The sequence below is a fragment of the Heliconius melpomene genome, chromosome 11 (assembly GCF_056956725.1).
Source record: "Heliconius melpomene rosina isolate 202511_hmr_F chromosome 11, ASM5695672v1, whole genome shotgun sequence".
NCBI lineage: Eukaryota > Metazoa > Arthropoda > Insecta > Lepidoptera > Nymphalidae > Heliconius > Heliconius melpomene.
In genome coordinates, this window is record NC_140399.1 from 4,241,301 (window position 1) to 4,267,561 (window position 26,261).

At 30.3% G+C, this 26,261-nt stretch overlaps 1 protein-coding gene across 2 annotated transcripts in view; it reads left to right on the top strand.

The window, feature by feature from the left end:
• Window positions 1-1,110: 1,110 nt before the first annotated feature.
• Sulf1 (Extracellular sulfatase Sulf1) overlaps window positions 1,111-26,261 on the top strand; it is a 73,700-nt gene continuing 48,549 nt past the window's right edge. For both annotated transcript variants that reach the window (XM_085193526.1, XM_085193527.1), the window contains exon 1: window positions 1,111-1,384. The gene's annotated coding sequence lies outside the window, so the exon portion shown is untranslated. The remainder of the gene's footprint in view (window positions 1,385-26,261) is intronic.

A 26,261-nucleotide genomic window follows, 5' to 3' on the forward strand; every position in this document is an offset into this window, starting at 1 on the left:
TATCAAATTCATTTTAATTTAATATACGGCTTAATGCTTACAAAATGCAGCATTAACTATGCAGTTATTAATTTATGCATATAAATGCTCGTAACATTTAATTGCATTGCCTTAAAAGTTTGAATTTTTCTGTGCTTCGAGATACCGTTGACTTAAATATTTATTAATAAGTTCAGCTTGATAAGATCACGTAGGATCTCAAGATAATTGGTCTTGACAGACGATGATGATCCCTAAGGGTTCTGTCTCTTTCCTTTTGAGAAAAGGAACCCTAAATACAATAATATAAATAAAATACATGATCATAAACATAAAATTTGTTACGTCAGTAAAACGTTCGTTTACTCAGTGCTCAGATAACAATGTGCTACTAAACAAGATGAAGGGCATATTATTATTACTACTAGTAGTTTGGACATCGATATATTCGTCTTGTTCAGCTAAGATATCCCTTTGTTATCACTGCCAACAACAGAGCCTTTCATTTGCACAAGAATATTGTATCTGTGAAGGATAATCCTTGGTAGCATAACAGCGATGTTGCCTCAACAGCACAATGGGGAGGGCAAACAACCCGAGAAGTTTCTTTACTTTGCATCCATAAATATTGACATAGGATGTACACTGAGATAAACCACGAAAATAACCGGTAAATTGAATCGGAATATATGGCTTAAAATCCTCACTTGGTTTGTATCAGGTGGGATGTTAAAATCTCATTGTTTATACATTAGTTATCAACGGGGCGCCAGTTTCTTGGCTCGAATCACGCTAGAATAGTATGCTTCGTTCCCACTGCAATTTCTCAGATTCTGAATGATAGATAATGTATCCAAATTACAGGTTGCGCCGTGCGAACGGCTCGTACTTTAGAGTTTAACCGGTGCGTGAGAGTATTTGAACTGAAGCAGCGCACGCCGCTGTTCTGGATGTCAATGTAGCCCGATAAAGGAAGACCCTGCATACCTGTCTGCGTATAGAGTGCTCTTTAGTTAGGTTTGAGTTTCGCCGAAATGTTGGGATCCTTATTTTTTTAAGCGGCAGGTGACCGGTTGAGCGAGCGGGATGGGTGTTCTCTGGCGAGTACGAAAGCTCGAGAGTCGGGAATTTAGAGATACATGCAGTCTTGCGTCGGCACGGCTAGCCGCCGACCGCCTCGCGTGCTTGGACCATTAGTCACGGTAAAACGTCAACTTTACGTACGTCGATATAACGTGATAAACATTTGTTTTGGACGATTCTGTTATTTATATTTTATTTTTATAATAGTATTTGTGCTTTTAAACTGGAAATAGATTTGATTTTTTTTCGTGTTACTTAAGTTTGTGAAAATATAGTTATTTAGTGCATGCGAGCGGTGAATCCTGTTGCACCTTCGGCAGTGGTAAGATATTTATTATTTCGAAAAATATTTTTAAGCTGATTTATGTGGGTTGTTCTGGTTTCTGAGGTGACGATAGATGGTCTCACTTATTATCTCTAATGAATAGATAAGATATGCGTGGTCTTTGGCGGTAGTTAAGTATTTCGAAACCAAAATCACCACTTTTTTAAGGAGGTGTTAAGAGTATTATGTAGTAGTAAGTTAGTAAATATTATAAAATTTCCACAATCTTTTGTTATAAGAAATAGTTATTTTTTCCGAAATTTACCGGAACGTAACTGGTCTTTCGGAATGTTGTTAAAAACATCCATCTTACATAAGTATCTAATGCCAATTTTTTTGTATTATTAGGTAGAATATTTTTTATAACATAATATTTTATTTCCACTTATTTAATCGTAAACATGTAAATTTCTAAACGAATAAACTATTTTAATTATCAGGAAATATATATTTTCATATATTAATATTTTATATATTAATATGAATATTAAATCAATGGTGTATTGTTTATTTATATTTGTTATAAACATTTATCCTATATCTTATAAAACAAAGTCGCTTTTCGTGTCTGTCTGAACTTTCTAACTCTTCTTCTTCTAAACCACCCAACGGATTTTTATGCGGTTTTCACCATTAGGTCGAGTATTTCTCAGGGAAGGTTTATATATAGTTTATTATTTGTACATTCTTATGTAAATTAACATAAATACGATAAATGTGTCTAAAGTCCTACCCATTGAGACAAATTCGCGCATGCGCTGCTTTAATGGTAAGTACTACATGAAAATAATGTACTGGAGTATTGTTCCTCTTAATAAGATCTACAAAAAAGTCAGCGAGAGCATATTTTTATCTTTTAAGGATAACGTGTAGTGATCATATTTCTCACTAAAAATACTAATTTCAATATATTTTTTATTGTGAGGGATATTTTTCCATAATGGTATTAATCCTTATCCTTTAAAATACTTTATTAATTTTCTACGTTAAACAAAGATAAAATTTACTGTTTACACTATTTCGAAATTGCGAATAGTTTTAGAGTAAACCGCATTTAATTGTTGACACATCACGCCGTTGACTCATCAGCTGTGCCGACTTAAGTTTTACTTATCCCTTACTCTCAGCATATAAATAAGTATATTAGTTACGTTGACCATTTAATGTAGATCAAAACCGTCTTTTACTGTTTTTTCATTTTAATAAGTACTTTAGAAGTTGTTACAATATCAAAACATCCTTGCTGTGAAACGCGCCCCGCGACGTTTTGCTTATACAAGCGCGTCATGAGCAGTCATCGGTGGTTCCGTGGTAGAATGCTCGCCTGCCACGCGGGCTGCCCAGGTTCGATTCCCGGCCAATGCATTCTATTTAATTTTCCTCACAGGCACCCACGCAGTGCTTGCTTTTCATCAGGGACAGAATACCCTCTTCAGCATTAACCACAAGCTCGAAAAAAAAACCCCGCCTGCCTTTATAGCAACGAAGATTTAGATGCGTTTGCACGTATTGGATAATTGGAGTTGAATGTATTATTTCAGCGCGATATATTTGGTTTCATATTTTTTGTAGTAGTTATTTGTAGGTAGGTTTTTGTTTATAATTTCTTCCGTTTAAAAATAGTCATTTAACTATCTAAAAAAAGTAATTTAAATATATTTAAAATTTACGATACCTACTAAAAAATCCTTGCCGAGTAAAACAATTGGAAAATCCTTATTGGAACTACGAAAATGCGGGTTGCATTAAGATTTAATTAATTTTCACATTATCTTAAGTGCTTTGCAAACATACATTATATGAATAATCCAGTAGTAAAAGCGGGCGAAGCCGCAAGGGGGTCGCTAGTTTAATATATACTTAGGTACCTACATATGCCCAACGTAGAAAGTTATATATGAAAATGTCAGAGTTAACTTTCCTTTAGCAAATGCTAAAACTGGTGTAATAACATCAAGTATAACATAATAAAATAAGTAATAACATTTCTAGTTTACGTCAGTATTTGAACCTACGTCAGTATCCATGTGACTTTAAATAAAGACTAAAGACTGGTTAAGAAATGTGAGTGCCGCTTTCTTTTACTATATTTACATGTAATTTATGAGAAGATAAAAAAAACGTGAAAAAAAATAATCTTTATCTTTTATGATTAAGAATTCATTCATTTTAGTACAAATTAACAAAAATTCTAAATGTCTATCTGTTAGGTCGTAGGACCGTAGCGTAGGTGTATTTATAACATATTTTTCTTTAGTAAGTAAATAGTAGAGGAGAAGGTTTATTTAGTTAGGTCCCTTAGACCTACTTCATTTGAATAAAGCCACTGACTTTGTAGTAGGTAGTATATTCTACCTACCGCAACCTATCGTAATTAAAAACATTACAATACGATAAATCTAAATATTATAAACAATTCATTTCAAGGAAATATTTTATTTCAGCTTCACGCTATATCCCGCATGTAGCAGGGTAGGCAGAGAGAGCCTAGTGTTAAGACACTCCGTTCCCCATTTTCCGTCGAATTCTGGAGCCACGACTGACCTCAAAAATAAAACAATTTTATACAAATCATACTCAAATATTTCTCATACCAACATTTAACATTAAATATTTATTTTTTAATGGGGGACATTTCAACATTCACTATCCCATGTCGAATCATAGTGGGGTCCGACAAAGGGCACAATGGGCCCGATTGAATGACAATGGTGCACGGTCCAGCGCTCTGCTGCATCATGGAGTAGAAACCGGTCAACTGCAATTGATTTTTTTTAGGAGAAATGCTAACTGTAATCCAAATAATAAAACATGAAAGTACAGTTGCAAATTCCTTTTGTAATATTATAATTGATTTGGTACATTTGGGACTAGTAGGTTTGAATGTTGATTCGTTGAACTTTGGTTAGATTAAATTTGGCGTAGGGTTCTGCCATCAGTTACGCAAGTGAGTGAGAAGCATGGGCGTAGAAATAGGGGTCGGGTTCTTCGTGCCCACTCGAAAATAGTCTTGTGCCTACCCCAGAATTTTTACTTCTAAAAAAAACTATAACGCGAAAAATATCTGTAGATACACCCAGAGCAAGAAGCCTAGAAATTATCTGTTTATACCGCAAAAAAAAAAACAGAAGATGTTAAGAAATACGTTTTAAGTAATTTTTGAATATCTAATGAAAGATTTACTTTGAACTCCTATTGGCTAAACAAGCTTGAGATGTAGATATTTTTAGCTTTGTTACTACTACTAAGATTGATAGTAAACATTGGATGAAATTTCTTATTAACACTTGTATAGTGGAATTAATCATGAGGTTTTTTATTATTAAATATATATTGTTATATATTTAAAAATATTCTAGTTTAAGTAAATAAATGATGTTTTAAAATTTTAAAATGAAAAGCATGAAACAGATCTCTATAATACATTAACCTATTTGCTTAAAGTTTTATATAGGTTATATCTTTAGTACATTACTGCGCTTAATGCAGGTTATTTTTTTTTTGTTTGGAACTCGGAGGAAATATAAATGCTGAGTGCTAAAGCATAGCCTGTCTATTAATTTGGATATAATGTATATGTAATTTTTTTTTTAGATTATAAAATAGTATAATAAATATTATACTATTTTATTTATATATATTATTTTAAAATATTTTTGAACCAGATTCTCTTATTAGCTTCACGTTGCATCCAACACATAGTAGAGTAGGTAGAGGGAACATGGCAATCTAGTATTAAGACATTAAATTTCCGAATTCTCGGGGCTTTGCGTGTTGGGGCGGAACTTAACGCCGCGCTATGCCTCGTTACCAGAGCGAGGAAAATGAAAATATTAAATATTTCATTACCCCGAGTGGGAATTGAACGCACAGCTGTCGCGTTTACATTCGCAAGCTTGTGCTTGCGCCACTACGACTTAAAATCATAAGATCAATTAGATTCAATATTATACTAAAATTTTAAACTAAACTAAAACTTATTGGTAGGTGAAAAATTAAAATAAACCTCCGGCTGCTAGAGCTGGAGGAGCTGCTGTTTTAAGGTTTAATACATGTTAAATGGAAGATTATAAATTAGTTAGTTCTATAGTATTAAAGTTCTTTGAATTAGTAATTTATATGACATGAAGTGAATGAATACAAAATGTCCATTTACAATATGAACCTAACCTTATAAAATTACGTTTATATTTTCTAGGATATTACTTTATGGCATACGATGCTGCCAAGTCTTAGGTTATTTAAAAGTATAATAGTACAATTTGCAATGAAGTGAACTATTTTATAGGATAAAGCAAACAAAACTTAATTCTACGCCACGTATCAATTTAACCATTTATCTGTTAAAATATTTTTTATTAAGTAATATTAAAAGCTTTTACTTATCCAGTGCCTGTTGCTATAAAAATATAAAAATCGATGGTCCCTAAGTAAAGCCTCGAAAGTAAAAGTTGCAAATATGTTTATTGCTCCTTTAAACTATTAAGAAATGTAGTTATTGCCTCTATCAATAATAGGATCTATGTATATTAATAAAAGAAAACGGCACTTTTTCACTTTCGATACTTATGCACAGTCGAAATAAAATTTTTAATTAACTTTACAGTACAATTTATTTTCCTAAATTATAATAAACAATATGATAGATATTATCGTTATTAACAAAAAACGGAATAAAATATCATTTGAAAGTACTAAAGTTTTTATATAATACAGGGAAAAAATATTTCTTTATATATTTTACCGTTACGGTTCCCGTAACAGTTACTCCTGTAGATAGGACATGTTATCATTGTAGAATACTTAACTGGTATTTAACTGTTATTTAGTTCCACATATAGTTAATTGGACTATACAGAGACAGACAGACAGAGGATATAAAAATATTCATATTAAGAAAGTAAAATGTTCATTCAGGTGGTCGTAGCACAGGCTCCCGAGGGTGGCACAAACAGAAGCGTATGACTGTAAAGTAAATTCGACAGGTTGTGGTTTCAATTCCAATTCAGAAATTGAAATATTTAATATTTTCAGTCTGGTGTCGAGCGCGAGTTCTTCCATTCAACACGCAATACCTCCAGAATTCACCGGAAAAGGGAGCTGTATCCCTAGACATGCCTCCATGCAGTGGCCTATCCTGCTTAATGCGAGATACTGGGTGAAGCAAAAAAAAAAACAATTAAACATTAGTGTCGTTTAACCATTTGGCATATATATGCAAGTAAGAACGCTACTACATGCAATTCCTTGCATAAATACATTTCAAATAACATCTGTAATTTCTCGCTAATGTGCTGCTCATTTTCTAACAAGAACGTATTAATAACATGCATTTCAAATATAATTTACATATTATACTGTATGTCTCTTATATTGTGTATTTTAAAAATTAATTAAGATTTATATTAGTTTAAATTGTCACTTTAGTGCACTGTACTTTAGTTATCAGAACAAATTAGGTAAAATTGTAATAAATTGATATTTATGCTTTTGGACTAGAATGTTTAGAAAGAGTATATTTCCATACGATATTTTTTGCTTTCATAAATGGCCAGAGAAATTAACAAACACACACACTTTCAGAGAGAATAAATAAGTCTCCCCTTTTCACTTTTTTAAAACTTCAGATACTTCAATTTTTTTAAAAACTCTTTCATTAGTAAGAGTGTGAAGTAAACGGTATAAACATAGATTATCTAGTGATAAGCCATACTTAAGGTAGAATCATTCCGTGCTGGGAGCGGAACTAAACACCGAACTTTATCTAAATTCAAGGGAAATAGTAGATTAATAGAAATGGATATAAAATTTTCCCCAAAAGAAACCCACAACCGTCAAACATTTGGAATTAGACGGCTCTAAAGACTGGAGTGCACAGCTCATTTATTAACAAAGTCTTGGTAAAATAATGAAATTCTATATTCTATTAATTTAAAGACTATTATTTCTTTATTTATTCCAAATCTTAATAATATGGACATATTATTTATTTGTTTTTTCTTTCTGTATATTCATTTCCTACATACGTTAGACTTATGTCATAAAATAAATTAATTTATGTTCAACTTGTCCTACTTCGTATTCGCTCTAGATTGCCTGTCACGGTCTTTTAGGTTATTAAATTCTCGATATAAACGATAGCTTATATTCCGATATAAAAAGTGGTAAGTTACTAAAATATATATTTTTTTAAATATCCCAAAATAATATTTTGAATTGAATACCTACATTTTATATAAATTATTCCATATATGTAGGTATGTATTTTGTACTTTCTGGCTTAAATTGTATCTTATTTAATATTTACTGTAGAAGTTTATTCCTTTTTTTATTAAAATTATACAAAATGTTTATATGAATATGCCTATGTGTTATTTTGAAGTACTCGGATAAGCTACATTACTATAAAGATTCATTTAAATCCAATTATTAATTTTTATTATAAAAAAATTATATGTTAATTTATAATATTAATAAAGATATAAATTCTATCCTATATATTAATATATGGGATAGGATTTATTCCCTTAGCATAGGTATGTTGCAGTTAAGGCATAAAATCGTTTTCGTGCGCTAGGATAAGCCGTCGTCTAAATAAAACTAACAAAATAGCACTACGGCCTCGAAGCGATGGCAATGGCCGGGTCAAGTTTTTGCTATTCTACGCAATTTGCTGGGACTTGTAAAGTCGATATGAATAATTGAGTGCATATCTTTTATGCACATATATTAACTTTAAGAAACAGTAGTATTAGCTTATGAAAATAAGTTTCACTCTTATGACAGGAGCTTCCTTTTGTGCTTTAAACTTATTATATGTATATATCTACTCGGATTTCTCAGATTTACATGGTAACTCATTTTATTCTTAAACTTATTTAATATTTTTACATTTTGATTTTGAAACCCGATTTAACTAAATGTAAAGTAGATTACATAAAATTTCATGAACTATAAGATAAGATTTTTGTATATTTAATTACATTATTGCTTTAACAGATATAACAAAATTAATAAATGATAATTTACTGATATATTTTTAAACAACTGTGAAATGACGCGGAGTTCGAAAATTTAAATATAACATTATGAAAGATTATAATATAATATATTCTCGAGAATATACTATACTAGCGAAATAAACGCGGTTCCGCCTGCTTAACTTTTTGTACAATTATAGATAAATTATATAAAATCTTTATATAATTTGTAGCCTATATGTTATTCTGATATATATGCTATGTAACTGGAAACTCATCTAAATTTGTTCTGGAGATTTTGCGTGAAAAAGGAACAAACATCCATCCTTACAAACTTTCACATTTATAATACTAGCAGATAATATTCAAGAGCCTACAATTGTTTACATAATCTTTTAAATATCTACTTGACATTTAAAGACGAACGGAAGTTACCAGCGTGGACGTAGCGTTCGTTGGTACGGTTCATTTTCATATTTACATTTTATAAATTGTTTGACATGTAAATGACAAACGTCTACAACGTTTAAGTTAATAAAAATATAACCATTTACGATAATGTTTGTAATAAATTAATTTATTACAAACATTATCGTAAATGGTTATATTTTTAGAAATAAGACACATAGGTCTTAAAACCTAGTGGACGTTTTATTTTGTTTTTAGTGATATACTTAAACTACTGGGTAGAAATTTATTTTGTATTTAATAGTAATTGAAACAATTTATAAATAATGTTAAGTCTTATTTGACTCTTATTAATTCTTATTTAATCTGTATTAAATTTTTGGACAGATTAAACATTGTAGATCGTAAACTTAAATGTTTTTTTAAATATGAATATATTTTTCACGTTACTATTGTTTATATAAATATGTATATAAAAACATCAAAACTTCCACCGGCGGGATGAACTTTTCATGTAAGTATGAGTATGGAACGTACGAGTTTGGCCGTTGTCTGGTTATACGTGTTCATTAAAAAGGAATTAGCAAAACCTCTCAACTTCATACTTAAAGTAGCATCGCTATGTAATATTTTCTTTTTATGCCATATTACATATTAGGATAGACATGTCGGCTATATTCATATAGGATACACAACTTCTTGTATATATAGAAGTTGCTCTTTTGTTTACATAATATGGAGAGCAATTAGTACTAAAAAATCCAGTCCATGTCCTCTGCTGCAACAGAAAAGGAACATGGCGCGATAGACTGTAGGGAAAAGAAAAACAGCCACCTATAATCATATTATAATTATCTTCTTGTGTGCTACGAATACTGATAGTTGATTATAACTAATATAAAATGGTAACTAATTTTCCAAGTATTATTAGTTAAAGCGTAGGAAAAGAGAAATACAATGAAAAATCTCTACTTATAAGAACGTATGGTTTAGTGGTTAAAGCTCTTGGACGTTTTCCAAGGGGCGCGGGTTCAAATAGTTAATTTTTAATTTTTAAGTTAATTTTTGTATACGTTTTCCAAGAAAGTATTTTTTTACTTTTTTTTAATAGCATAGTTTTCTTAATATCTTAAAAACAATCGGATATTATAAAGTCATCACAATGAAATCTAGACGCAAATAAGAATTTAATAATGGCGGGAAAATAGATATCGTCTTTTCTGTTTTGTTTGTATTGTCCTCAAAAGGTGAATGATGAAGATGCTTGAAGATTTGCTATTTATGTGCTTCATTGGTCTGTACATTCAATATATATGAGAAAATCTATAATCGTGGGCAATGTAATAGAACCCAAAAAAAATTTTTTTTAAATTTTTTTTTGTCGTTTCGTATGTGCGTTTGTTCAGGCTAATCTCAGATACGGCTTAACTGATTTAAATGCAGTTTTCACTATTGCATTTTGGCAAGCTATTCTTTACATCTAGTGTTTGTTTTATTTCTATCGATTCATAAATAAAAAGTTATATCAATATATGGATATTACTATCAATAACTTACTATCAATGTTGATATTGTCTTTAAAATGATAATGTTAGTAGATCACGAGAGTAATTCAGATGAGATAATAAATAGTTTTGTCGTACATGCAAGCGAAGCCGTGATATAATATTATAGATAAAAACTAATATAAGATTATATTATATAACATAATAGATATATAAAAGTAAATAAGTTGAAAAACACAGAGTAAATCTAAAAATTTAAGCGCATTTTTAAAATCTCTCGGTAAAAAAGGCGATTAATGTCTGTCATATTGCGACTTAAACTGGTCCAGGAATTTTTAGGTGGAAGAAGTTTCTCCTAAGGGGCTTAAACGTTTTTTGGAATCGACCAAAATGTTTTAAAGGAACCTTTTTGAAATTAAAAAAGAATTGTCGGTAATTAAAAGTAATTATCAAAATATAATTTTCCATCATTGCATTGTGTTGAAACAATTTAGTTTTAACGAGTCATAAAAGAAGTCGTTAACGGGCCGGTGACCAGGTGTCGGCGTTCGTTGAAGGGAGGGCGTTAGAAAAAAAATACAATGATTACTTCATTCAGCTGTTTATGAAATTTTAAGAAAAGATCTTATTTTATTAAATTGCAGAGCTAAAAATATAACTCGTATGTGCTCTATGGACCGTATTTATAAACCGCTCTCAAGTCTGAGATCGATCTTAAGAGCGATTTGTAAATACGGACCTATGTATATTAAGTATGTAATATTTATTAACTTTAAGAAATACAATTGGTGTTTTCTTTATACAGTACATTCAAAATACTATGAATTGATGGTTGGGGAATGATTTGATGTGATTGTTCTATACAATTTAAATATCTAATAGACTATATTTTTTAAATTAAGTAAGTTAAAAAATATTAATAAAAAATGTGTATTCTTACATTACATTTAGACTTTAAAGATATTATCGTAGATAATTTGTTCACTTAAATTTACCTTGAATTTTAGAGAAAATGTGTCTTACGTTGTATAAAAGCAAACGTCTGGAGTGTGGTCAGGTACACCAAGGCTTAACCGTAACTCGAAGGGGCTTTCGCCCTCTTTTTATGACACCTCAAAGCACCCGCAGCGATTCCATACAAAAGAAACGAAAAGAAATTATGAATGACTCGCGTTCTTTGTCTTTCATTCATTTGAATAAAATGTGAGATACAGTGACAATTGACAATAATATCATTAAAGTGGCGATAATAAATACAATGCTTTAATTGTATGAGGCGCGCAGTACCTACTATATATGGATTATTGTTTGTTTATAGCTTCACGCTGTATCCCGCACATAGCAAGGTAGGCAAAGGGAATCTAATGTTAACCACCTTCGCCACTTTCCACCAATTTTTTTGGGGCAATGCGTTTTGAGTAATTATTGTTCTATAGATAGGCGGTAAAATTCGAAAATAAGAGTATTTTCTTTGGCTTAACTTCTTCAATAAATTACGAATAAAGTTGAGTTTTTTAGTAACAATTTCAAAAAATAGTGTCATATAAAGTTTGGTCATATCCGTACAAATTAGCAATTGTATTGGTGATACAAATCCAGTGAGCCGAGCCGGTCTGCTTAAGATGAAAGCGTAGAAATGAAAACTACCATCCTGCACGCATTGTCCCGAGTGACAGTACAGTACAGTGTGTTTAACATAGTTCCTCACACATTGTTCGATCGATCTCTCCGCTATTCCTCTTCTAAATAAATAGAGAAATGTAATAAAAAGTATTCCTGCAGAAGAAAGAAAATTTTAGTCTACTGAATAAATCAATAATAATAATTATTGTACCACATTTTATATATCTAAAATAATAACTTTTAAAAAAGATATAATTAAAGGCATGCCTTTAGGTCCATTTTCTACATGTGGATGACTTTATCTCCCACTATATAAAGGTTGCTCCAACAATGGCATATAAGGTGTGATCCAGGAGAACTATCCAAATAAGGATCAAAAGGTTCTTGTCTAATGAATGCATTCCTATAATAAAGTCCTCGGCATAGATTTAAATGGTATAATGATAGTAGCAAGTACAATCTTAGTTGGCTGGATGATTGCGGGAGATGGGTATCTTTCCATCTATTATCTAATTAGGAAACTTGATACTTGCCTCTTTAAAGACGTCTCATTGGAATGTGACGGCAAGAATGTTTATGTTTAGTTATATTTATAGGTTCCGTAGGTATGTTGCGATCGTAGAACATCTAGTAGATCGAAATTAGGGTTCCTTTTTATATTTTACATGGACCTAGTTACCATGGATAGCTTTGGTATTCATATTTATTATTTATATTAAATAATATGTTGTCTTTAAAAATGAGTCGTTTCAGTGTTATTTTTATCGATGACAAGTGAGAAAAATACGCATTATTATCTCAAAGTGACGCGAGCTCCTAATTTAAAATCAATTTTGTATATTAATTAATATTTTACCATCTTCAACCGGTAATTCGGGTTAAAATATTTATTGACAATACCAAATATTAATAAATTTGTCAAAATACTTAATTTAATACTGAATTTAAAAGATCTAATAATATACTGATTATATATCTATTTATGCTTAGGATTTGATAATTATTTTTGTGTAGGTATGTTATTATGTATAATTTTTTTATAGCTTACACTGTATCAACCTTGTGTTAAGTTGTGTTAAGACACTCTGTCCCCGGCGAAAAGTGGGGAACGCAAGTGTTAAGACACTTCTTCACTTCACTTTCACTTCAGAATTCTTGATGCATTGCGTGTGGAGTAGCCGTGGCTTAAAGCTGCGCTTTGCCTCGTTATCTGAGCCCCGCCCGGTGATGTTAAGACCAGACCATCTCTACAGGAATAAAGTCCATTCGAAAAGAAAATTGCAACCAGAGACAATGAAAATATTATCAAATTTCATTCCCACAAGTGGCAATCGAACCCACAACCATCGAGTTTAACGTTGAAAAATTGACTATAGCAAATCACTGCTTTTCGCTAAACTTCGCTCAAAGTTAAAAATCGTCTGACTAGACGGACCGAGGAAATATATTTATTATAATAAAAATCCACAATCATCTTGTTTAATAAGGCACGTTTCAGCAATATTTCTAGTGCGTCGTATATTTTATTATTATTTCTTTTATTTTATTTATCCTTCAAAGTTCTGGTATTTACATTGTTAACCACGAAAAACAAAATAAATTAATTTTTTTTTTCATTTTCTATATATGTATTTATTTTAACACATGTAAATACTTAGGGATAAACTATACTGGAGTGTGCCTGTTCTTAATTACTAAAAACCTATTTTGGTGTTTTCTTTTATTACAAGATCATCTTAATTGTACAGTCCAGGCAAGTCTTTAAGCAAGGTAGATATAATTAACGCAAAATCCGACTTCTTTTTTGTTTTTGGATATAAACAATGTTATTTTAATTTTCAATCTCGTTGCTTCCTCCTTCCCTTCTTGGGAATTAACACTAGGTTCCCAGATTGGTTCCCTCTTTTTGCTATGTTCGAGATATATCCTGAGATTTTTTTTTTAAAATGTTAACCAAGCTTAAGCAAAGCCTACATGGAGAACGATCGCATGAGTAAATCTACTCCCGGGTATAATCTATCCTGTAACGACTGGCTTAGTGCCCTTTTACAGTACAATTTATTACTCTGGGCCTTGACGCTGTTTGTGGTCATGTTTTTTTTGTTGAGTTTATTATCTACATGCTAAAGAATAAGTTTTTCTTTATTTATTGACTACTAACGCGATGATTTAAAGTATTTATATTTTGGTGTTTTTTGCTATAAGTTCCTTGTATAGAGAAGGAATCCATGTTCCACCTCAACATAAGTTTTCTTTTTATATTTTACGTGGATATGCGTTTAATTAAACTGACTGTAGTCAATTCTTAACTTCATACAAGAATATAGAGATTTTGGTGATTGGTGGTACAGATTAATTTCTGCCCACCATCTTGTTTTAATCATTTTGATATCAATTGTGTATTACTGAAAAACGAGATACGATATTTCGTTTTAAATTTCGCGAAATTTAACGGAACCTTTGATATCTCTAACTAGGAATATAGACTTGAATATTTTTTAACAATTACTTTTTGGTTGTAAAAGTAAAAAAGGAATGGGTGGCCATATTTTAGGGAAAATTAAATTTTCATACAATAAATAATGTTACAATTATTATATTTTACCAGTATAGTTATATAGAAAAAAAATCAAATTTTTAATATTTTGTTACGAAGCTTCAAACAATCAATCAAGCATTGACTTATCTTTGATGTTTTTGCTTTGTCTTAATTTAGCGTGTAGATTTTATCTACGACAAAATATACAATAGCTAGATATGTCCGTACATGAGAGCAACTATGCGTTTCCGTATTGCATCGCTAGACTGATTTTAGTAAAGATGCTTGTAAATTACGGGTAAATCGTTTAATTAATTGATTTTTATTTACCTTTACCACTTACCTTATATAATTTCATTGTATTCTAAAAAAAAATGTTTATAACTTTTTATTCTTCTCTGGATGAATGTCTTTAAGGTAACTCTTTATTGGTTTTGTAAATAACATAATAAATAAATAAATTCTATAAATTCTGATTTATTTTAATATAAAGTCGTCATTCACAGTCAAAATATAAAGGGTAGTTTCACGATCCCATAGCGATTATGAATTCAAATAATAATTTTGTGTATTTGAAAATAAAAGTATGTTTTCACTTCACGTCGTATCCCGCAGGGTAAGCAAAGGGGGAACCTAGGAACCTAGTGTTAAGTAACCGTCCACACTTCCGTTGCCAAAAAAAAAATGAATGAATATTTTACTGGTGTGGTTAAATAATAGGTCACGAAACAAAATAACTATTTCAGTGCTTTACATGAACAAATTTAAAACATAAAACATAAATTAACATATTATAAGAATATATTGAGAAGGAAAAAAAAATATACTAAGAACATATTAAGATTTTGTTATTCGTATTTATTCCGTTCTAATAAGTCCAATGAGAGTGTTCCTGTAAACCGCTTACAAATACGTTATGTCCTCAATCCACACCAACGGAAATCGTAGGATGGCGTAAGGTGACGTTATATAAATACGATTTATATTACAAAATGCATAAAACGTTCCCACTTACGCAAATGGGCAGTTAAGAAAATGTAACGTTTATTATGAGTGAGCCCTTACGATCCATTGACGGAGCTCGCGTGTAATGGAAAAGTGGTGTCGTTCCTACGCCGACGACCGAAATGCGATTAAACTGACGCTTTTATGTCGCTCTCGAAAACTACTCATGCCGTTCGTGGTCGCCATTTTTTGTTATGGATGTTTAAAACACTTTTAATTATAATTAAAAATTGATTATATATATTGTTTTGTCGATTATAACTAATGAAAATAAAGACTCCATTGTACCTGTCCAACCAGCTTAGAACAAAGTGTGATATTCGAGACTTTTGACATTTATGAGTTAATAAAAAAATGCAAAAGATTTTATGATTTATATGAAAATTTTATAAGAAAATATTGGTGACAAAAATGTCAACATGAAATTAAAAACCCAAGAATATCTTCCGTTCTTATTTCTGAACCTGTATCGGTAGATAAATGGAATTCTTAGCAACAAGTAAAAAATAAGTGAGAGCCAATTTAATAACTGTGCATGTTTATAGTAGGAATGGAGCCAAAAAACTGAAGAACTACAAGCATGTCTATTGAAGTTTTGAGAGATAGTGTTGTAAAAATTCCGATAGCGTATAATGGCATCATTGTTTCACACTTAAAGTTTATTGACAACTCAAATTGATGGCTTTCTTATATGCTATAATTGCAATTGTATTGAACTATATATCTAAATTATAAAAGAGTGTAGAAAAAATATTAACTAAGTTTATCTTTATTATTAAAAACTAATGTTTTTGGTTAATTGAGATGGTTCGTAAAATTATGTTTAATGCACAGTAATGAGATCTTAAGAATTAAAAAATTAGGCAAATACTTAAGTTTTTGAAATTTAAAAGTTTATTTTATAAATGATAAGAAAACATATATTTTTGTAATCAAAAAGGGATCTCGAGAGAAAATGTGGAATGTAAGAACAAAATAAGTTTTTAATATTCGTCATCGATTTACAAGACGAATAAATTTCTTACTTCACTCATTACTCTTAATGATACATGTGTCAGATGAACTCGCTTTATGGTATTTTTGTTGGCATAACCGTCCGGTAGTAACGGAAGATTTAATACAGCTTTAAGGATACAGTTTTATTACTTTTTATGTCTTTTTAGTACTTATCTTATAAAGACAAGTTTTTTTTGAAAAATTTCTCAAATCTAAGCTTTTGGCGAACTTTTACAGTTATTTTTAAGTAATTTACATAAAAAAATTTAGGAAAAAGTTATTAAAGACATTTTAAATATATGTTCATTCGGTATATTAAGATTTAAGATTTATTCCAATCGATAAAAGGACAATAATATATATTTTCATTTTAAAAATATATTATATATGCAAAATGACGTGTATTAATGAGTGTATTAATATTATAAAGAAAGATTGACATTTTTATTTAAGCTTTACTAAATTTTATGTCTTATAAAATAAAACCGCCGTTTGAATGCAGTGTTATTAAAATAAATGTTCTGAACCCGTTAGTAATATTAATGGTATTTTGAAGACTCAATCTGTCTTTTTTAAGTGTATATTTGCAAAATGTATCATTAATTGTTATTAATGATAATGATGGCGTTGTGGCGCAGTGACAATGTTTAGTTAATATGGGTTCGATTCAGAAAAATTAAATATTTTCATTTTTATTGACTACAATGTAATATTTTTATCACTTAGAAATCTACTCATGCTAGGTAATACGTTACTGAAAATGGTGTGGAACTGGCTGTCGATATCAATGGAGGATGTTTAAATAGACATGTTAGTCATAATTTAAATGGTTATTTTAATTTGAAAGTGACAATTCTATAAATAATTCTTAAGGGAAATTAATTGATAGCTTATATTGATATCTTAATGAGATCAACTAATTAAGTTGATAACTTGTTTTTCAATATACACGTAAATACTATTTACTTTCAAAGTAGGTAAAGACCGTATTTTAACTGACCCTGTGAAAACCGTTAAGGCAATCTCGATTTGTAATATTTCCGCGGTATCTTTATTGTAATATACAAGCAGGTAAATACTTCTAATGTATCTATCTAAATAAAAGAGACTTATGCCATTATATATATGTGTATATAAGATCGATTTAAAAATATCTACAGTATAAAGTTAAAGAAAGGACTTTATTAATTTTATTATAGTTACACAAATGAGTATTTATTGAATTTCATTTTTTTAATTTTCCTAAGTTCATCATGCCATGTAACTGTAGTAGAACAAATCAAAATGTATAGAAATTTAAGTTGTTCAGCAAGTATATTATGTAATATAAGTATACGATAACAAGCCGACAAAGCAAATATGAATGAAAAAAAAGATAGCACACAAATATTAATGACTTAGATTCCAATACAGACCTCGTACAGAAGTAGGTACGCTAACGTATCTATCAACTTCGTATCATCTATTCCTAGTAAACCTGACATATGGATGGATTTCGGAACTTCCTTAAATTGTTTCTACTTTGGCAGTGTGTCTCTTACGTCATTAATATTGTGCCAATTTTATAAGGAAAACCTGCTCGCTAGTAGGTATGGTATGTACGTCAAGTATACTTCAAAATACGTTTAGATTTTTTTTTGTATTAATTTAAATGACTATTTAATCCGTAGTGGCTTATTTAATGTTAAATAAGTTAATTTGAACAATTAACTTATTTAACATTAAATTACTATGAAATATATTCATACTTAATAATTAATAGAAAATTAATTAAATTAATTCAATAAATACGAATATGATACGAAAAATGTTTCAGTCGTTTAGTTAGTTTTTCCTCTTATTTACATGAAATCCCCTCGAAATCGTTTTAATACAGTTTCACTACTTTTTTTTAAAAAAAAGAACGCCCTTATTTTATTCTGTTATTCAAAAATACGAATCTACAGATTTCTTTTCTTTTCGCTTATTTTGAAATAAGCCAATTTCTCTATATATATATAACTCTCTATACATGATTTTTTTTTATTTAAGATATCAATGGTAGACCCAGGAGAGTTTCCCTTCTTCCATTATTAGTATCAGAAGCAATTTTACGTTCCCTCAATGCGCCAGCTAATATTTATACGGTAGTAAACCTCAATACGGAAGCTAGACAATGGGAGAGCGTGAAATGAATGAATGAAAAAATTATACCTATACCTATATACAAATCTGTAATTACTGTCTTGTTTGTTATGAAAACATTATTGAGAAAAGAATTGTATAAAATTATATTAATTATTATGTATAATTAATTAATTAATCCGTCATTCAAAAGATTTTCTTTATAAATGTATTATGTTGGTATTTATATAATGAAAGAATACAGTTATAATATCTTTATATTATATAAAAAAAAGAAAATAATTAAGCAAATGTCAACTTTCACTTTGCACATAAAATATTCAGGTAAAAGTTTAAATATTTGACTGCGAAACGACGGGACAGATATTAAATGCCACGTTGTCTTGGAGGGCTTCCAAAGGTTCCCCTCGTGAAATATAAGCAAAATATTACAAGCTAAGCTTATTCATAGCGTTGGTTGAGTAATATCATATTCCATTACCAATGTCCATCTTTTACCTTTTATAAACTTAAATGTTACACCAAAAAAATGTTCTAAAAGTAATTTTAATACAGGTAAGGTAAGATTATATTTAAAAAATACAGCTAAAAGGCTATTAGTTTTTTATGAAGTCTACTAACGTTACTCTATGTATATAAAAATATAAATCTTTTAAAATTGACGCCAAAATAGTTTGAATATAAACATTTAAAATATTAAATATAAACATAGTAGTTTAACTCCCGTTTTAATAACGTCAATTACGATTAAAGAACGTACAAAAAACTATAATTGCGGTCGAATCTTGTAGGATTTAATAAAAAAGTATGGATGGTATACGTTATACATACATATATGTAGTTAGTTGGCGCCTAGATTAGTTTTAATTAGCATAACGAGAACTCGCGCTATTAATCACTGTCAGATTTACATTGAAACAAAGTTATTTTCAACTGATAGGCACAGACGAAATCGCTTTAATAGAAAAGGCTTGAAATATTTACTTAAATAGGTGTGTAAACATGGTGTATCCCGCACACATCAGGGTAGGCAGAGGGAAGCAAGTGTTTAGACACTCCGTTCTCCATTTTTCGCCGAGTTCTGGTGACATTGAGTGGGGAAACTTAGCACCGTACTTTTCTTTGTGACCCTGCGCCACGAATGGCCTGGAAATAATAATAAAAAAGGATGATTTTAAATAATATAATTTGGTTGTCCTCGAATATTTCACATATTACATGTGCATTATACTTGTAGTCTATGTATATGTAAATTGCAAGCTTGTTCTCATCTTTGTTTAACAGAATTCCATTTTGTGAACATTGTGTAAACAATGTTTTGTTAAAAATATATTTTGCTATATTTATTCTTGGGAGTTTTTTAAAGGAAGTTTTTAGATAAATATCAGAGTAATCCCTTTTAAAGTACCGTTCTCTGGTTTCCAGTCGAATTCGAGATATCGTGTGTTGAATGGTGGGAATCAAGGCCGCGCTTTGTCGTGCTATACGAGTATAGAGGGAAATGAAAATAATGATACCCCCCCTAACGAATCGAAACTACGACCATAGCCTTGACAGCTCTGTCCTCTATGCAAAAGTGAAAATTATTCATGTTTACAGTTGAGAGAAGAGAGTTGTTGTAGCTAACTAAAAAATAAATACTTAAAACAAAGTTGTACCTAGAGTTAGAGCACTGAGAACTCTCTATAATTATTATGTATCACGCACTAACCCTTTATTTACGTGAACTTGGCAATTTTATGCTTCCATCTATCACAGCGAGTGGATGCGGCGTGCCTAGATAATAGTCATGGGAACAAAGCTGGCCTGGGTTTTACTTTTAAGTAAAATATGTACTTGAAACAATAGCTGTATCTAAAACTAGTATATAAACGCAGTCTCTGTCTTATTCTAGTAGTATATAATATATAGTTCTTATTTATCTGTATTTCTATGCTGTATGTCATTCTTTGTTGTTTTTTTTTTCAAGATTTCTTTTTTTTTATATAAAGAAGTAAATAAAAAAAAATACAATTATATTTTTTTAGGAGAGACAACTAAAAATTACGATACCTCGAAATTTAAATAGTGTTAAAATCTACACACATATATTAGTAAATAAGTTTTTTTTTATTCTGTAGTATAAATCCATCACTTTTATTACTTACTAAGGCAACATTCTACGTATAATATATATTTTATTATGTTCTAGAAAAATCCTCATACATATTTAGTTTCCACCATTCCTTTTATCCCATTGCGGTTATTATTCCCAGCGTGTTGTTTGACATAGGATAGCTGTAACAGAATATAAAGTTAGGTTTACGATTCAAAATGGTTTAGTATTTATTTATGTCTTAAATATTAATAGACATAAATAGAGACGCCGGGCTTAGGGACACGAGGGTGTGGGTTCGATCCTCATTCGAACGAGTTATTGTTTATTAATATCTTCGCTCATTCGCTTGTTGAGTTCCTTGAAAAATTTAGAGGAAGTTGGAGAAGGGAGTGTCTGAACACTATGCCCATAAAAAAATCAATACAGTATTCCCTTATGAGAATACAATACAGACATATTTGTTAAGCAAATTACTCCGAGATCTTAATTGACTTTGTGATATATTTTTTTTAGTTCAGACATTCGAATAAAGGTTAATTTTGGGTCATTTTATGTTTTATTTATCATTTCGGCTATTTTTCAAATGGCGCCTCCGACCGACTAATGACTTAATGCACAGTGGTTATATGGGCGTGGTTGTTTTTATAACAGGTTTTAAGTTGTGGAATTTAAGAATTATTTATTATATTATAATTTCACGTTATCGGATACAGTACTTATGGAAATTGAGGAAATTAGTTTAAAATGTTAGATGAGACAAATGCTCTTAAGTATGTTTTTTTGTTTTGTAATTTTAATATGATATATCATAAATATGCATAATTATTCTATAAAATTTTTAAGTTGTACATTGTAAATATTAATTCATTATCTTTTATTTTTTTATCTTTTTTTAAATAGATACCATAAAGATAGAAGAGTTTTAAATGGACAAGAAAACTGCTCGCTTCCTTTGAACAGTGACTGGTTTTCTTGTTTAGGATTAAAGTGAAGCTTTTTTGTGCTATAAATTATCTAGCTCCTTTTTTTTAACTTCACGCTGTATTCCACATGTAGCAAGGTAGGCAGAGGGAGCTTAGTGTTTAGACACTCCGCCCCTAATTTCTGCTGAATTTTGAAGGCATTACGTGTTGAGTGCCAGAACTCAAAGCTGCGCTTTGCCTTGATACCAAAAGCAAAGAAATAAAAATATTAAACATTTAATTTCTTCGAGTGGGAATCGAACACATAACCTGTGGCGTTTACACTCTCACGCTTGTGAATGATTTATGTACTTAATAACTTTCGTATAGATACTTAAAAACAGATAATTATTAGGTATAACTTATTATGTTTTATTCTATAAATTTATGAGAAAGGCTATTTAATACCTAATATTATTTCCAATTATTTAAAACGACACGCCAACAGGAAATAACTGAACTAGGAGAACGCAAAATACTGTTATATAGTAGCTGACATCAGTCGTATGCAATCTAATATTAGCCGTATGTTCGTCCAAATGCGTATTTCAGCGTTTTGGCTGAGCTGCGAAGCTAGAAAGTGAAAATCCAATTTAGTAATAGTTCATAGAATAGTTAGTATAGTTTCATAATATAATGTTTGTAATAAATCTTTTTATAAATATATTCTATGGAAACATGCATTTTCCGTGGTCTTTTTTTAATAGTTTTCATTTACTGTAAAATATTTTTTCCATGCCTTGCCACAACAGGGTAGGCAGGGTAGATAAAAAACCTAGTAGTAAGGCACTCCTTTAAACACTAAGCGTGGGTGTCATAAAAATAATAAAAAAGGAAATAATATCAAAATACTATAAAAGTTTATAAGTTTAAAAAGCAGTGCTCAGTTGATTTGGGGACGTAGTAATGAAAGAATGGCACAAAAGAGGGCGGGGGGAGACCTCGATTGACCTTCGAAAACACGGCATCGAAGTTATTGGGGTGAAGGTCATGTAAAATGCATTCATCTAAATATTATATTTTTATAATCTGCTTAGATTTTTTGTAGATACTTTAAATGAAAATTCCTGTAAATATTAGCCACAAATCACAATATCCTGTTTTGAGTAAATAAATGCTTTAGGCAATTTCGAATATTTAAATTTCTAAAAAGACATTCTCAAAATATTGCGAAAATTTTGATATATGAGGAGTCCATAAAATATGCATGATATAAAGCCGTTTGAAAGATAATTATAATGAACATATGAAGCTTAATCAATTCGTACAATAAAAAACATAATTTATCTTGAATGTATGGAGGTATGTAGAGAAGCATCAAATAAATAACATTATTGTATCTCAATCGAAAATTAGCATCTCCAATATGCAAGCAAAAACAAAAAAGTATGTGTTTTTTACGTAGTTTTCGATTAAATTCTTACGACTTTACTCGGTCTCGGTTCGGTCGACATGTCTAGACTTAAGACAGTTTAATAATGTAATTTTCTAAATATTTCCAATGGCCGATAATGACTTTTTGATTGGCTGACCCGTTTTAATCGTTACGTCTTTTTATACAAGTAAATATTTTGTGCATGTACAAAAAATATATTTATGCATAATAAATACAGATAAAAAACTCACAGCAAAAACTGACATAGCAACAGATTATAAACCGCTTCATTACGTGCCTAAATTGGTAATTAAAAAAGTAAAAGAAGCATTTTGAATCTGTTATCGTGACCTCAAAGTAATTACTTGTTGAAATTTCAATCTGGCGCCTGCATGCTGTTTTTGTATTGTAATATGAAAATAATTATAATACAACAGAAAAAAACAATATACATATGTTCAACATACGCAAATTCATAGATTGTAGGTCGAAATGATCGACATTTTTATAAACCGAGAATCTTATTCTTATCACGTCATACGCTTATTTGTACTTGTATTGTTTAGTCTAAGGTGTCAAGTGGGAATATGCCGGTGCCTTTAGTCTGTACGCATTTGTTTTTGTTGGCAAATAAAATAAATTTATACTTATAGTGTAGGTACTAGGAAACCAAGCGCTAGCGCCACATGGCCGTTCTGCCGGGCATATCGTGGGAATTTGTTAAAACATCACTATTTAGGTATAGATACATATATATATAGTTGTTTATGTGGAATGCCTAGACAAGTTTTCAAAGTCTATCTATAATTTAAATTTTCAATCAAATTTAATAAATTTCTTATTAGTTAATTTTAATGATAATTTCTTTTATTATTACAATTTTTATTAAATGTTTGAATAGAGTATTGTTTCAAGTTATAGTCGCTGCTTCACTCAGACCATAGACAAAAATTAACTGTACCTACTATTTAACTAAATAAAAGTAAATTATAGAGAAAATGAAGTAATGAAATATTTTTCTGACTTGAAATTGACATTTAACAAAAAACAAAAGTATATTTGTTAATTCATCTTTCAACACTTGAGCTTTGCAACTTCCTTTTTATTTATCTGATTTTTAAATGCCAATTTCAAGTCTTTCTAATTAGTATTTTAAATTATTCGAGTAATTTATTACTGTGATAAATTGTAATCAATGTATATTATGTCAAGAATGTCATCACGGATATGCAGGTTCGACGTTTTGCTCGCTAGCTTGTCAGTTTGTTGTCTTTATAATGTCTATTAATAAGTACCTATTTGGTGAATTATATTCGCATTTAGTAGCATTTATATGAACTTTCTAATTAGAGAAATTGGAAACAAATGAATACTGCGACATACGAAAACTAGAAAATTTCACTTTTTACTGTGGACATGGAACAGTCATAAATGTTGTTTAATAAATTTTACATTAATAAGTTATTGCTTAGTGGGAACATTTAAAATAACTCATAAATGGAGTTCTTTACATTTCTTAAAGCTTTACACGAATTTTCATTATAAAATTCGGCTATTAAATCCAATCAGCCTCACGCTGTATCCCGCACACAGCAGGGAAGACTGAGGGAACATAGTGTTAAGACACTCCTTTACCGACTTTTCGCCGATTTTTTTGAGGCATTACGTGTTGAGTGGCGGAGAGCAACGTCAGGCTTTTGCTTTGATACAAAAAATATTAAAAAATAATAATTCATTCCTTAAAATGAGAATTTGATATTGAATACCCTTGTACCCCTACGCCAGAACAGCCTCATTTTAAAACGACAATAATTAATTTATACAATTATAAGAAAAGAAATAAAAGAATTCTTTTTATTAGTTACATACATATTTGATTCAATTAATACATGTGTCATATAATTTTTTCTACTAATCATACGAGTGTGAAGTGGACTTACAAAAACTAAGTATTTCATTGCAAGAGCGGTCGGTCCTTTCATGTTAATTACGGAAATTATATTATCTCCTTGAAGCCGGTTATCCTACATACTTACATGTGACAAGCAATGTCGATTGATAATAGAATAAAAAATTGTGAAGTTTTTATTTTAAGGCCAGTCGTGGCGATGGGGCACAAAAGAGCGTAAACGCGACAGGGTGTGGGTTCGATTCCCGCTCGAATAACGAAATATTTAATATCTTAATTTCTTCGCTCTGGCGTCGAGGTAAATAAAAATAATCTTTAGAATTCCGCGGAAAGTGAAGAGCGATATGTCTTAGCACTAGGCTCCTTCTGTCTGCGGGAAACGTGTAAAGAATAGTATTATTAAAAAATATTTTTAATAATAAAATTCCCTTTTAAAGAAAATATTATACGCCTAAAATTTCTACAGAGCTCAGTTTAGAGAGAACTCGTGCAAACTGGTTCTTAACCATAATACGGATAGTTTAAAAGGCAATGTAGGTCACGAGGCTTTTACTGAGTTTGAAGCAATGTTTGGGGTGGCTCTACTTCTATGATATACTCTTCGTGTTTCCGGCTCATCTTAAAACTAACCACTATCTGCAACATCAGTGTACTGTATGAAATGTTTAGATTTTCTCTTAAATATGGAAATTTAAGTAGTTTTGCTTATGTTTTATATAAGGAAATATAATATTTACACTATTTATTTATAGTATCGTTTAATAACGTATGCTATTATCTAATTCTTACATTTTTTCACTTTCACTGAGGAATCTAGTGTTAAGAACTTTCTCTCCATTCAAATCAAAATCAAATCAAATCTGCTTCACGCTGTATCCCGCACACAACAGGGTAGGCAGAGGGAACCTAGTGCTAAGACACTCCGTTACTCACTTTCCGCCGAATTCTGGAAGCATTGCGTGTTGAGTGGCAGAACGCACCACGACTGACCTCAACCTGACCTGGCCTCTCTATTCCTTACGTATTGTGAATACTACAAGTAAAAGTCGGATGTATTTAAAATAAAGTGATAAAATAGCAACAAAGGCGTTATATTCATTTGTGGCTTAATGAAACACTAACTGGCTTTTAAATTAACGAGATATACTGGAGATAGAGTTCGTTAACAACGTTTAACATGTCTCATAATGGCTTGTTAACGAACGTCACTTTATTAATAGAATGTATTATTAATAGCGCTTGTTTTCGTTCAGGTAACTAACTAACTGACTACGAGATACACTCCTACATTCTAATATTACAATGTTGGGATATTAAAATAAAGTTATATTACTCTATCTATAGAAATTT